General features: G+C 37.1%; 2 protein-coding genes across 2 annotated transcripts in view; both read left to right on the top strand.

Annotated features, from left to right (window-relative positions):
* The window catches only part of LOC107707367 (titin), a 57,495-nt gene that overhangs the window by 38,626 nt on the left and 6,030 nt on the right, over positions 1 to 12,839 (top strand). The gene's annotated exons all lie outside the window — the stretch shown is intronic.
* The window catches only part of LOC107707366 (synaptotagmin-2-like), a 53,278-nt gene continuing 42,813 nt past the window's right edge, over positions 2,375 to 12,839 (top strand). Inside the window, exon 1 of the mRNA XM_016511354.1 lies at positions 2,375 to 2,444. The gene's annotated coding sequence lies outside the window, so the exon portion shown is untranslated. The remainder of the gene's footprint in view (positions 2,445 to 12,839) is intronic.

Here is a 12,839-nt window from a genome sequence, read left to right as displayed (position 1 = left end):
TTTGAGTGCATTTTTGTGCTTTTAATATGCCAAAGAGTTAAGATTTGATTAATAATTTAAGGTTTCTTTACACACTTTTGCTAAGGCTACGCTGTGCCTGCTCAAAATTGAGTGTATAGATGCAATTCCAGTAAAAGCCAGACTAAATTATGTCAGCTCTGACCCACCTCCGCCACTAGCATCAATGTATACTTGTAACTGCTGTGTAAATGCATTTATGCCACCTCTGAGCAGCATTAAAGAGTCTGTGTGAAGACACCTAAATGCCACTTCAGAAGTGCTTCTGTGCCACCTTTGCATTGTAAATTTAGCATAATTGAATGGTGAAAGCAAGTTTTTATTTGTGCCAAATTTACACTGCAAAGGTGGCACAGAGCTGCTTATAAAATGGCATTTAGGTACCTTTACACAGATTGTTTAATCCTGCTCAGAGGTGGCATACATGCATTTACACAGCTATGATAACTGTATACTGTGATACTAGTGGCTGAAGTGGGTCAGAGCTGGCATAATTTAATCTGGCTTTAATGTGACATTACGTCTTTACACTGCATTTTGAGCAGGCACAGAACAGCCTTAACTCAAGGAATCTTTACACAGGTGAGTTAAGGCTGCTTGTGCCTGCTCAAAATCCAGTGTAAAGATGCAATGCCAGATAAAAGCCAGACAAAATGATGCCTGCTCTGACCCACCTCAGCCACTAGTATCAAGTATATCAGTTGTAATTGCTGTGCAAATGCATTTATGCCACCTCTGAGCAGCATTAAACAGTCTGTGTAAAGATACCTAAATGCCACTTCAGAAGCGCTTCTGTGCCACCTTTGCAGTGTAAATTTGGCATCAGATGTGAACAGATGCCTTTGTTGGATATCTTAGATATCACACACTCACATGCATTCTCTCTTTCTGTCTTAACAATAATCAAACTCAATTTTTAAACGACAATTTTTTGTAAACTGTATTTATACATTTTTATATATTTATGTTATGTATTATAATTTTAAAAAACAAGAATTTGTTCTCTATACCATTGATTAATGAATATCTGAAGCTGGTATTCTTATACTGTACATATGAGACGTTTTGTGTGTAATTTCAAACAGCATGTCACAGCAAAGTAGTATTTTCAGTCCATTCATATTGAGCCACAGAGAGCTGTAATTAATCAGCAGCTGAGTGAACATTATTTTCAGGCATGACCATTTGAAGCTGTAAAGGGAGCAAGTGATGGATGTCTTTGGTTCTCCACACAAGCAGCAGTCCTTGTGCTGTCCAAGAGAACAGCTGGGGGAGAGCCAGTCACCGGCCAATAGATTTATCACCACACTCTTTAGGAAAAGAGGACTTTTCTTCATTGAAATAGATAATCAAATCCAAAACAGGAGAGAAATAAACCACAACATTACGGATCTGGAACATTTCAGGCCTTCGGGTCAGATACCTGTGCAATAGTCTTGGTACCCCTACAAATCGCCCATGGACTGCTCACAGACCGCCTGATGCAAATTGCAAAGAAAAAAATGTTTAGAGCTCTTACAAAACAGCATGTTCAAATCTGATCCGCTGGCCTCATGCAATTAAAGGGAGTCAGAGTCTTCAAGTTCAGTTACATTATATAAAAAGCAACCTTTTCAGATTACTTTTAGAACACATATTTATAAAGGCACAATTAGAAGAATTAAACAGTGTGATATAGCATGTTATTATTATTTCTTCAGTGTCACATGATCCTTCAGAAATCATTCTAATACACTGATTTGCTGCTCAAGAAACATTTTTTGAAATGTTGAAAATGTGCTGCTTCATATTTTTTTCTATATTTATACCTATAGACATAATATGAAAAAAATACAATAAAACAGTGAAAAGAACAACTTTCACCAAATTTTCACTGTTCACAAGTCTATTTAGTGCATTCTTACTAACCTTTTGAAATATTTTTAACGAAACGAAACCCTTGTTTTTTTTTAATGTTTCAAATATTTTGCTGTGGTGTTACTTGGCCACAAGTCACTTCACTTTCACTTTCATGAATCGGTCTTCGCTTAGCTTAGTCATTTGTCCATGAATCGATCTTCGCTGGTTGCACTATTTTGATTCACTAACCAGCTCAGAGGCATTTGTTCATGAATTTGTCTTCGCTTTTGAGTCACTCAAAAGAACCAGCTTTTGTTCGTGAGTCGACACCGATTGCGCGGTATGTTGTTGATTGACTCAAAAGAACCGGCTCATAAGAGTCAATTGTTAATGTATCGGACTTAACTATACTCACGCTGTATTTGTTTGTGTTTGTTTTGCTTGCTTTGTTTTCTTGTTTTGTCGTTGTTTCGCGGCACATAATCTTTTATCACTTTACCATAAATCCAGACTTCAAGCTCACACTAAGGGTGATTTATTATTTCTTATGAAACAGCGCGGTATATTCGAGCAGCAGGAAACACGTTGTAAGTAACGATGTACAACATCCACTAGAACTCCTGCAGTAAGAGTGACTCTGCAATAGGCAAGACATTTGCTTGTGAAGTTTCAGAAAAACAGCGCTTTATTCCACCACACCTGATTTATTTTGTGGTCAATGTGAGAAAAGTATTCCAACAAATGGTGTGCAGTAAATGAAATCTGAATGTGGGTGATTGAAACCGTAATGATGGCTGAATTTTCTGATTCTGAAAATAGTACATGTATTGTATAACTCAACTGTCAGGCTGCTACAGTGAGCAATTGCAAGCAATAATCAGTCACTATATTGTTAAAGGTTAGGTTACCCAGCCTTTAATATCATGTAAAATATGAACTCTGGTGGGTGCTTGAAACCGTAATGATGGCTGAATTTTCGGATTCTGAAAATAGTACATGTATTGTATAACTCAACTGTCAGGCTGCTACAGTGAGCAATTGCAAGCAATATAATCAGTCACTATATCTTTAAAGGTTACCCAGCCTTTAATATCATGTAAAATATGAACTCTGGTGGGTCAGTCTCAATGTGAGACTGTACAGACTTGCGTAGTTTGCATATTTGTCATTTTTATCACAGTACTTCACCCCATCCAGGCCCATAACTTGTCTTCTTTGCAGATTTCATCTAGACATTCTGACATTAAATGTGCATGTCAGTTGGTTCCTGTCTCCCTTCTCCACAGCTCGCTCTTGTTGATTTAGCCATACCACTTGATGAATATTTATAAAGGCCTGCAGATGAACTGGAGGTTTCACAGATATAGGCTACAGGTGAACAGATATGATGCTGGTGAAACATATATACTTTGGTCTTCTCTGATACTGTTTGTGAGTTCAGCTGAAGGTGATGACTGAGGTTTTCTGTTCATTTCATGCTGACTTTCACTCACTGCTGAATATGCTCTCAGCTCCAGGAAATGCTGAAAGTCTCCTAGACTGATATTTTTGTGATTGCTGCAACGTGTGGCCTTAGCTGCTTTTTATTATTATTTTTTTGCCATGGAATTGTGCCAGGAAGGTGACATTCTCCTCAAGTCAATTACTTTCCAACTGTTGCTTAGTCTACTGGCTTAGTGTCCACTCTGTCTTGCCGCTGTCTGTCAGTGTCGTCTTAATTCAGTTTACAAAAAAATCAGGAACAACAACAGTTACAACTAACATGCTTTACAAATCTTAAAAATCTTTGAACCTCTAATATATATTATATGCATTATACATATTTTATATTTATATATATACTGTATATATATATATACATGTGCATCTCAATAAATTTGAATGTCGTGGAAAAGTTCATTTATTTCAATAATTCAACTCAAATAAGGGTCTGTAGGGTCTGTAATTTTTATGGTAGGTTTATTTTAATGTATAGAGACAGAATACCAACCAAAAAAAAACACATTATATAGGGCTAAAGGTTAGAAATTTAGACTGGCTAGGCCACTCCATGACCTTAACGTGCTTCTTCTTGAGCAACTACTTTGTTGCCTTGGTGGTATGTTTTGGGTCAATGTCATGCTGGAAGACCAATAATTATTTGATCCCCAAGCAAAACATGGCTTAGTACTTGGTGAAGAAACCCTTGCTGGCAAGTACAAAGGTAAGACGTTTCTTGTAGTTGGCCACCAGGTTTGCACATAGAGAAGGAGGTTCTCGTCCAAGATTTTACAGTACATGGCCCCGTCTATTTGACCCTCAATGCAGTGAAGTCATCCTGTACCCTTATGCCCATTCCAGTCTTGTGCAGATCTACAATCTTGTCTCTGACATCCTTTGACAGCTCTTTGGTCTTGCCCGTGGTGGTGGGAGAGGTTGGAATGGAAGATACAGATTGTGTGGACAGGAGTCTTATACACGAGCTGACATTAGGAGTAACTTCTTAAAGTGGCAGGACTAATCTGTGTTCCACATGAGCACATAACCCGACTGTGGGAGCCAGAATTCTTGCTGGTTGGTAGGGGATCAAATACTCATTTCACTCACTGAAATGCAAATCAATTTCTAACCTTTATATAATGTGTTTTTTCTGGATTTTTTGGTTGGTATTCTGTCTCTAAAAATTACAGACCCTTCATTTCTTTGTAAGTGGGCAAACTTACAATCATTACAAAATTTCTGTTATATAACAGTTATTTCTGTTATTGTTATATTTCTAATATATTGTAAAATAGAATTTATTTCTGTGATGACAAAACAGAATTTTCAGCATCATTACTCCAGTCTTCAGTTTCACATGATCCTTCAGAAAACATTTGTGCTGCTTCATATTTTTCTATATTTATGTCTATCTATCTATGTACATAATATGAAAAAAACTACAATAAAACTACAATAAAATTGTCACTGTTCACAAGTCTATTTAGTGCATTCTGACTAACCTTTTGAAATATTTTTAACGAAACAAAACCCTTTAAAAAAAAAAAAACCCTTTCAAATATTTTGCTGCGGTGTTATACAAGACTGCATGTTGCTGTGCGTCGTGAGACAGAAAATAAAAATAGGCCAGAAGAAAGAATGAGTCCTAGTTGCTGTATGAAAACACTCTATCTGCCAAGTGTATAGGCATTCTGCACTTCTTTGAACATACTGAATGCAAAAAGGCAGCTCTTTTTAACCGAGCACAGCTCTACATGCAGTATCAGCAGTTTAGAGACAAAAGCCAAACTCATTACATAACCTCTATGCCGACTGTGACAGACACCCAACTGTCAGCAATCTGCCACGGCACACAAAACTCTGCCATCTTGTGCCGCATTTACTCAATGAAGAAAATCAGGGCTTGTCTCTGTTTAGCAGACTTTGTGTTTGAACATGTATGACCATTTGAAAGCCAAGACGAGTATTTGTTGTGAAACAGACCTAAAAATCTTAATAGCGGTGTACGTCGAGTAGCATGGCATATGCAATAAACATCCATTTTCAAAGAGTGCTCTGTTTTCTGATAGCTGGAAACCTCAAAGTCAAGCTATAAGGAGCCCTGCAGTGTTTCTAGCTGCATTTGAGCATTAATGTACTTTATACTTCAGTTTGGTTACTCTTACACAGCTGAGATATTACATTGAGCTGGTCACACCTGCTCTCTGTGATTGTGTGTCCTTCTCCAGAGGGCTGCTTTGTTGTTGGCTCTGCTCGGGAGTAAATGAAAGCCTAACTCCCAATCTCCTTCCATGGAACATTTCTGCAGAATGTGTGGAAAGCTTTTGCAGGAGGGGTTTGTGTGAGGGTCTTGTGGTCCTTGTGTGATGGTGGAGGCTGAACTGAGACCTGGCAAATCAAACAGGAATAATTCAATGGCGATTCAGCCATGTCCTCGGTTGCATGGACATGCTGTGAGGGAATGCTTGTCTTTCCGCTGTTACATCTCCATTGTACTCCATTAACCGTGAGCCTGTCATGGTAAGTTTGACGACAGCTTTGCAACCTGCAGAGGGCAGTATGGAGATGTTATCTTTACACTTTTTCGAACGTGAGTTGATCAAATGCGTGCCTTAACTTGACTATCTGACTTAGGGCTGCACGATAAATCGAAATGGTTCTTCGATTTCATAATCACGCAATAAAATCGTCTGCGATTTTTTTTTGCGTAACGTCTCAGTGAACTACGGCTCTGTGTAGTAAATTCTGATCCATCTGAAAGCACGTGATGATGATTTCCTGCTGATTACAGAACCGGCATTACTATCAAAATGCGCATGACAATCGCATTCGATTAATCGTGCAGCCCTAATCTGACTTTCTCGCACATCCATATATTTGTTTTTATTTTCATATTTAATGTGTTGTTTTTATTGCCATTTTCAATCTTCATCTTAGAGTAGTTTTTAAAATCAGGAGTACAGCTGTGAGTATTTCCACCTAGTGGACCCATCAGTAAGTGCTGTCAATTTTACATGAATCCTTAGAGACAGGGGTGGCCGACTTCGGTCCTGGAGAGCCACATCCTTGCAGAGTTTTGCTCCAACCTTGATAAAACTTGTTCAGGTTAGAAGGTTTGTTCAGGTGTGTTTGATTGGAGCAAAACTCTGCAGAACTGCAGCTCTCCAGGACCGAAGTTGGCCACCCCTACTTAAAAAGTTTTTTTTTTAATTTACTCACCCTCATGTCATTCCAAACTCTCTTCATCATATAAAATGCTTTTGTCATTTCAGAAAACTTACTTAACTTCAAAAATCTACTCGAGTTTTAAAATCTGAACAGATTCGCGAGGACCAGGATTAGGAACCGCTGCACTAAATGACTCTCAAGTTGTCACGAACACAACAAACTCAAACTCAAAATGAAAACAATGTGTTCTAAACTTGGCTCCTTCGATTAGATGGAATCAAAGTCTGAAGCTAAAAAATGGTGCCTGTGTCCATCATAAAGATTTTCTGTGAAATCGGTCAACTTCAACTGCCCAAAATATGGAGATTTTGGCAACTAACGTCAACTTTTCCAGACTGTAATTTCAGACAGCAAATCGACAAAAGTTGTTTGTGTTGTGTATTCCAAAATTTGATATACAGTATAGATACAGTCGAATCACAACCTTTCACACTTCACTCTTTTCAAATGTATACTTTTTACCTTTTAGGTACTAATATGTACATTTTTGTACCTTTTTTCAGAGAGTGTACCTTTTGAAATTTGCTTGAAATAGTTTGAAATATGATCCCATTGACTTTCATAATATGTGCGAAAACAGCTGAAACTTCCCTCGTATTCCTTTGTGTCATAGGTACACTCTCGGAAAAGAATGGTCACTAGGTCAGCACCCTTTCAAATGGTGTATTAAGGGCTGAATAAGGTACAAAGGTGTACCTTTTGAAAGGGTGCCACCCCAGTGACAGATTTTGTACCTTTCCCCCCCTGAAAGTGTATATGTAGTTATTTACAGCCCTTGGTTGATATTTTGTACATTTTGTACATGACTTGTTCAAACATATTACAAACCCAGTAGACCAGTGGTGTCCAATCCTGCTCCTGGAAGGTCACTATCCTGCAGAGTTGATCTCTTATCCTAATGAAACACACCTGAACCAGCTAATCAAAGTCTTTAGGATTACTAGAAACTTTCATGCAGGTGTGTTTAGACAGATTGGAGCTCAACTCTGTAGGACATTGGTCTTCCAGAAGCAGGTCCGGACACCCCTGCTGAGCAGATTTTGTATCTTTAGCTAACCAAATTCTCATGGAGAAGAGCACATTTTCTTTATACAGTTATACCACATTTATAGCAAGATTTGTCTGCTTTGTTCCTTGTAAGAGTGCTTTGCTTTGAACTACTTTGCACTTTACGCTACAATGGAAGCGGCATGTAATTTTGTTCTCTATTCTCTCATCTTTTATGTGTTCTCATTCCTGAAATTGAATCATCAGAGTGGACAGAAGCGCTTAGTGCTTTCAGCCTGGACATGAATAAAACAATTAACCAGAGATTCACAACCATTGGGGCTGCTTTGTCTTCCTGTGTGCCATTTTGTCCTCTTGGGAAACAAACAAGTAGGAGAAAGATCCATTTACCTCCTTCAAGAGGAGAGGTAATTCTCCTTAAAGTGATTGTCTCAGATCTGCCACATTAGGTTTGTTTTTTCATGGTTTGGGAGGGCTAACAACCATAATATTATCAAGGGGCTGCAAGCTTCTGCCTCAGAGCGTTTCTGTTTGGGTCTGTGTGTTTTTATTTGCAATTTTATTTACAAGTCTTCTTTCGGATTTCTCCAAGAAGTTCATTGACAAATGATGCTTCCTGGTAGCTCCTGTCTGTCTGTGAATCCTACAGGAAGAGCTAACAAGACAGCGTAGGTGTAATTCGTATGGATTCGGCTATGTCAGAATAATACCATTTTTTATGTGTGTGTGCTGGCCACAGTTCTTTGGGATTGGATCGAAAGAGTGAGGAAGTAGAAATGAAGTAATGAAATGAAAGATTTGTCTAGTTTCTCAGGGGATGCGCTAGTCATGGTTGAGCAAATCTTTTAATGTGCTCTCACATTAGCACTAATTTCAAGAAATAGTCTGAAAAACGCTGTTGAGTGTGTGTGTGTGTATATGGAGAGAAGGAAATCTTGCGGAGAGAGAGAGATTAAACAAGTTTATCTCTGACTTTTTCCACATTTGGAGATAGTAGTCATGGTTATTATGGGGATTGGGACTGTCCCAGAGACATTGAGCAGAGCTGCACTTCAACAACCTCTAAATGTCTTTTCCTTTTCCCTTGGAGAATCTGCAATGTATCTATTAGTCCTACAGCAATGTGACTGTTACTAAACCGAATGCTTTTATTTATATACTTATGCTTTGTATATACTGTAGCAGTGGTTTTGCTGGAGTGGAGAGCCAACACAGTTTCAAAATTGTTTTTGCGTACAAAACAGAAATATTTTTACCAAGATTTATGATTTTGTGTCAAAATCTCTAGAGTTTGATTGACGTTTGAGATCTACAACAAAATATAGCCTACTGGAAGCATTTTCTCTTCCTTTTAAATAGGGCTGCACGATAAATCGCATGCGATATTTAACGCGCATCTTGTCAGTAAAGCCATTCTGTAATCAGCGGTATATCTCCATCACCTGTGGGCTTTCACATGGAGCAGCATTAACTACACAGAGCCGTTGTTCACTGACAAGCTGCGCAAAACCACGATCATATTTTGCGCATGTTTTGCGCAGCTTGTCAGTGAACAACGGCTCTGTGTAGTTAATGCTGCTCCATGTGAAAGCCCGCAGGTGATGGAGATTTACCGCTGATTACAGAACCGGCTTTACTGACGAGATGCGCGTTAAATATTGCATGTGATTTATCATGCAGCCCTACTTTTAAAAGCAGAGAAGTCTATTTACTTTTAGATTTTCTTCAGAATAAAGGTTCCAATGGGTTTTTTTTTCACTGTGATGCCATAGAAACCCCATTTTGGGTTGTCAAAAGTACCTTTTTGTGAACAGTTCTTAAAATAACCATTTTCCACCATAATAAAGAATATGGAATGTAAAGATCCCATGGATATTAAAGGTTCTTAATGGAACCATCAATTCCAATAAAGAACATTTCTTTTTAAGAGTGTGTACATAATTTTATGGTTATTTGCATTTTATTAATTGAATTTAGCATTGTTTTGCCCTGCCACCCTTATCAGAACAGTCACAGTTGAGAATGTTTTACAATTAGGGTTGCAAATGGGTGATAAAAATTATCTAAACTGTCCAGAATTTTGGGAAACTTTCCAGGATTTTTGGGAAACTGTAGGAAAATATTGGAAACTTTTAGAGAGTTTCTTGAAATTTACCAGAAATGTTCCGGCCCTTAGCAACTCTAGTTACAATACACTACTCTGTGCAACTTTGTATAATACAGTATTGTTCTGAGGAGTCCTTTGAGTCTTATATTTCAGCTTGTTTCCAAAATTTAACTGGAACATTTGAAGCTATTGAATCTTTCATTTCATAAATGTTTTTTTTATTTTTTATTATTATTGATGAACATGCAGTTCTTGAAATATCTGGAATCACAAAATGGATTGTGGTTAATTCATATATCAGTACTCTCAGTTTCTGTTAATAAAAATGTTTGAAAACGAACTTTGTCTTAATAACATAATTTAACAGCAGAGATACAAGTTTATATGGTGGGGCCTTTGAGTATTGTGTTAGACAATAGCAGTCCTTTAACTAAAAAAGTTGGGAATTACATACTCCCATTTAAGTGAAACAGACTCCTACAGATAAAAGCAATACAACAAGACACACAAATGATACAGGTGCTGGAGTTTTGTTTACATACCGAGGAATATGTTTGAGATTAGATTGTTCAGAGCAAAATCTCTCAGCCTCTCTCCTTCACTTAAACGTGAGATTATTTTCAGAAATGGAATTCCAACCCTTGTCATGATAAAACAACGCAGTTTTGCGATGGAGATTTGTTCAGCCAGACGGCTCCATGATGGGTGTGCTGGAGTGTGATAATTCAAGAGCTGCAGGGTAGGACTGTGATTTATGGGATATCCTTTTTGTCTTACAAAACGTGTTCCTTCGAAAGCCCACCCCCAACATTTCATATGAGTCATTTCCCTAATTGATAGTTGCCTGGAAACTCTATGAGAGGTGCTGAAAAAAGACTGATAATGTACGTGAGATAGTGTTTCAGTGTGTGTGTGTGTGTTGATCAAGACCAGAAAAACTAAACGGTTAAATTTTCATTGACTTGTTTAAGACTATTGATTTTGAACTGATATGGTTGTACACTGTGCTTGTGAGGTCACTCATAATGAAGTATGGATCAACAATTATGTTTTAATACAATGCAGTATTTACTGTACAGATCTCAGAGGTGTGATGTCATCGGGCCTAGTGCGTTTCAGATGATGCAAATGTGCAGCACTCAACCGGATTATTATAGGCTCTATAAGAGAGCTGTCTCAGTCCCCATCATAAAAGCTATTGATTACCCCCTACTTACATTCACATGCTTGTGCTCAGCCATTGAGACTTTAGCATCAATTTCTCCAAGTCAGTACTTTCAGTGCTGGTCATTTGAGGTCTCTCTGAGGTCCTGTGGATGCCAGCTCAAGTTTCTAAGTTCAGGAGACTTTTTGGTGCTCCAGATAAATGGAAAATTGAAAGGTGGGCAGTAAATATGGATATAATTAAAACCGGCCTTGGTGTATGATTGATCTAAACCAGTTTAAGGCAGTTGCTGGCTTTTGGAACATCGTAGCTGGTTTCTAACTTGTTAAAATATTTTTACCACAAAGACAATCAAGCTGCATCTTGCCTTCATGTGGTCAAAAAGCATGGAAGAAAATATATAGCTTGCTTTTTTCAAATGAAAACCCACACATTTTATGAAGAAATAAATGTCATTACACTTAAACCTATTCTAATACATCATTGTATTTAGTTAATTTTGTTAGTTTTATTGTCTTTCACTTTCATGCAACATAGAATATATGTAGTACGCTTCCATTCAAAAGTTTTGGGTTGGTAAAATATTTTAATGTTTTTGAAATAACTCTCTTTTGCTCACCTGCATTTATTTAATCAAAAATACAGTAAAAACAATAATATTGTCAAATGTTATTACATTTTAAAATAACTGTTTTCTATTTTATTATATTTTAAAATGTATTTTGTTCTTGTGATACAAAGCCTAATTTTCAGCATCATTACTCCAGGCTTCAGTGTCACATGATCCTTCAGAAATCATTCTAATATGCTGATTTGCTCCTCAAAAATCGTTTTGATTATTATCATTGTTGTAAACAGTTTACTTGCTTTAATAGTTTACTTACAGCATATCATTTCTGTGGAAATTTTGATTTTTTTGTTCAGGATTCTTTGATAGAAAGTCCAGAAGGACAGCATTTATTTGAAGTAGAACAAATCTTTGTAACATTATAAATGTCTTTACTGTCACTTTTGATCAATGTAATGTGTCCTTGTTGAATAAAAGCAATAGTTTCTTTTAAAAAATCAGAAGATGTTGGTTGAGTCATATTCTGATAGTGCCACAGTGTGTACAATGTTGTCTCATATAAATCTGGATTGGAAGGAGTCTTATAAAGAGATGGGAAGTAACGAAGTACAAATACTTCATTACTGTACTTAAGTAGATTTTTCTGGTATCTTTTCACTAGATACTAGATACTACTTTTTACTTTCACTCCTTACATTTTTTACACAAATATCTGTACTTTCTACTTCTTATATTTTCAAACCAGGCTCGTTATTTTAGTTCATTATTTTTTTCAACCTAATGTAATACAGAAAACACAACCACCCACTGGTCTATTATTTCCTGGCTATCAGGCACCACAGACATAGCTAGTCTATGAAGCTTCCACAGAGCAAGGGAGCAAGAAGAATGGCTAACGTTATGGATGAGACAGAGGAAGTTATCGATAGCGAGAAATTAGACATTTGCAGGACTGTTCAGGGCAAAATATGTTGAAAAAAATCAGTCTGTTCGATGAATACATTTACCACAGTAGCATGTGTGCAATAGTTCTGCATGTGTGTGAGCCTGTTTACAAATCTGTCCTCAGACAAAGAGAACATTTAATGATTATGTATTTAGTCCAAATTCACTTAATAACATCAGTTGAGTGTTTGAAATAACTTCCTTTTGTGATCTGACATTGTGTCATATCACAGAATGAGGCAGAAATCATGCTATTTTATAGTAGCTATTCTATACAAGTGATAGAAGGCTAAGTCGATTAACACTGCATTATAAATATACATTATTTTTATAATAATACCTGAGATGACTTGAAGAACACAGATAAACCATTATTGTCGCAATTGTATGTTTATTGTATTGATGTTTCATCAGGTAAAACGTCTCTATCTGCATTTTATTCAGCTACAGCGACAGCTGGATGTCTTTGTCCATATAAGGGA

Source organism: Sinocyclocheilus rhinocerous, unplaced genomic scaffold (genome assembly GCF_001515625.1).
Source record: "Sinocyclocheilus rhinocerous isolate Xijiao unplaced genomic scaffold, SAMN03320098_v1.1 scaffold625, whole genome shotgun sequence".
In the NCBI taxonomy this organism is placed as follows: domain Eukaryota; kingdom Metazoa; phylum Chordata; class Actinopteri; order Cypriniformes; family Cyprinidae; genus Sinocyclocheilus; species Sinocyclocheilus rhinocerous.
The sequence above is the reverse complement of the archived record's forward strand: the minus strand, read 5'-3'. Positions and strand labels throughout refer to the sequence as shown.